At 44.5% G+C, this 2,532-nt stretch overlaps 1 long non-coding RNA gene across 1 annotated transcript; it reads left to right on the top strand.

Moving 5' to 3' along the window:
- Positions 1-239: 239 nt before the first annotated feature.
- Positions 240-2,088, top strand: LOC121312639. Its single transcript, XR_005949894.1, has 3 exons — positions 240-1,187; positions 1,330-1,356; positions 1,804-2,088. It is a non-coding gene; the product is annotated as an uncharacterized LOC121312639 (long non-coding RNA).
- Positions 2,089-2,532: the final 444 nt, after the last annotated feature.

The following is a 2,532-nucleotide window of genomic DNA, read 5'->3' as shown; positions in this document are numbered from 1 at the left end:
TAACCCTTTATGCTCCTGTGTACTACATACCCATGTTCAATATTTTCATTTCTTTTAAACAATGAAAATAAAAACACTGCTAATAACAATAGTAATAATCAGTCAACAGTAATTATCAAATAAAAATCAGTGTTCAATACAACAGACCCCAGGGTTGCCCTTGCAACCACTGCACATTGTTCTTGTGTCCTTTCTTTTGTTTTCATTTCCTGCACCTGTTGCAGTCTCTGCTTCCCTTGTGTTGGAGGGATTGTCACAATTGTGTGTACAGGGCTACTTTGCGCAGGCATTGTGATGGATCTGGCTGCCGCAGAATCACTTGGAATCGCTTCATGACACGCAATTGGATACAAATGTCACCTGACCCTCCCCCGACTTTCATTGCCCATTCCACAGTACTAGCACTGCCTTAGAGAATGAAACCTGAAATGCTAGACTGAGAAACCGCTCACAGAATAGAATGGGAAGCTTGACGTGCGCAGGTATGGCATGCTACTGTAAGGGTTTTTTTATTCTACGCACGTGCGCACGGCATGGTGTTGAAGTGGTTAAAAGACAGTCATTTTTTAAATATTTTAAATTCTTTTGGGAACAATAAGAGGCAGAAAGGGGTTTTTATCAATAAGGCAACAGTGGGTTCAGACCTGACTGTTTTGTCACCAGTACACTATGAGAGCACTAGCAAGGTGATGAGAGAGCTGGAGGAGGATGTTACTGAACTCCATAGGGCTCTGACAGAGGAGTTCATTTCACTGCAGAGATGTGTGCTGGCTATCAGGGAGGAGGGGGCTGTCAGAACAAGCCAAGCTGACAGAGGAGTTCATTTCACTGCAGAGATGTGTGCTGGCTATCAGGGAGGTGGGGGCTGTCAGAACAAGCCAAGCTGACAGAGGAGTTCATTATTCTGCAGAGATGTGTGCTGGCTATCAGGGAGAACAAGCCTGCCTCTTGTATGAGCAGCTCATTTGTTGCTCTTGTTTTTTGTGACACAGATCTTGTGACAAATGTTATTAAAAGGGAATTGTGGTGAACAACACATTGTTTCTGTGTCACCCCTGGCAACCCTATTGTATTTACATGCAACTCTCCACAATAGTCTGCAATAGATTTTACACCTCAGTGTGCAGAATGTAACCCAGCTCTCTTCTTTCACAGAGTCTGTGAGGCGCGAGAGGTCCTTAAATCAGGTATGTAGAGTGTGTGTAAATCCACAGCCTGACTCACCCCAGCACAGCCCTGCTGGTTAGTGTGTGCTACACATCTTCTGAACTGTAGAGAGTACAGGAGGAGTGATTGTAAAATAATGCTCTCTTTATTTCTGTGTTCTAGAATGGAAGTGGATCCTCAGCTCAGCAGGTATGTGTCTCTTCAATGGATTCCTTTCACAGTGGAGGGGAAAAGAACAGCAAGGAGCCCCGTCTCACTCACTGTGTTACATCTATAATAAAAAGTGACTTCATGTTAGCAGGCTTATCTCAGCCCTGCATGCTGAAGGTGCTGGTGACCATGGCATTGACCTCATGTGAATGCCACACTGAGTCACGCGATTTCTCCTGTATAGAGACAGAACACTTTGAGTAAACTGTCTTCATGTTTGGTAAACAGCTGTATGCTTTGAGTTTCTTTGCTGGAGTCCAGTATAAATAACCCTTTACTGCCACTTTGTTTTTTGCCATATAATTGATACAGAGAGCACACTATAGACACTCACTTTATTATTATTATTATTATTATTATTATTATTATTATTATTATTATTATTATTATTATTATTATTATTATTGTCTCCTCTCTTCTTCACAGTTGACAGTTTGTCTCTGGACCTCGATACAGCACACCCCCGGCTCACCCTGCCTGTGGATGTGAAACGAGTGAGAAGAACACGACGGGATCTCCCTGACAATCCCCAGAGATTTGATTCCAGGCGCTGTGTGCTGGGCAGGGAGGGCTTCACCTCAGGGAGACACTACTGGGAGCTGGGGGTGGGAGAGAATACATTCTGGAGATTAGGAGTCAGCAGAGAGTCTGCCCTGAGGAAGGGGGGGTTCAGCATTACCCCCCAGCAGGGTTACTGGACTGTGGGGTGGGATGGAGTGAAGGTAAAGATGAGTTCACTGCTCTCACTGACCCCCAGACCCCCCTCCCCCTGAGTCTGAAGCCCCAGAAGCTGGGGGTGTATCTGGATTATGAGGAAGGGCAGCTCTCCTTTTACAATGTGGAGAGCAGATCTCACATCTACACTTTCACTGACATGGAGTTCAATCCCAATGAGAAACTCTATCCATTCTTCTGGTCGTTGGAATACAAAGACCTTGTGCTGGCGTCCCCGGGGAAGATGAATGACAGCTCTTTCTTGCTTCTAGTCTGGGAAGGGATTCTTGCTGCATCAGGTACTGGTTCACTTTAATACTTGTTTGCTAGAGGCTGATATGCTTGTTGATTTATTATTTATTTATATAACTCCCATGTGGCGTGAAGTGTTACAGAACACCCTTTAGTGTGAGCAAACACACAACTAACCATTGCTTTCAA

Source organism: Polyodon spathula, unplaced genomic scaffold, assembly GCF_017654505.1.
Source record: "Polyodon spathula isolate WHYD16114869_AA unplaced genomic scaffold, ASM1765450v1 scaffolds_4196, whole genome shotgun sequence".
Lineage (NCBI taxonomy): Eukaryota > Metazoa > Chordata > Actinopteri > Acipenseriformes > Polyodontidae > Polyodon > Polyodon spathula.
This window is presented reverse-complemented; position numbering and strand designations above follow the sequence as displayed.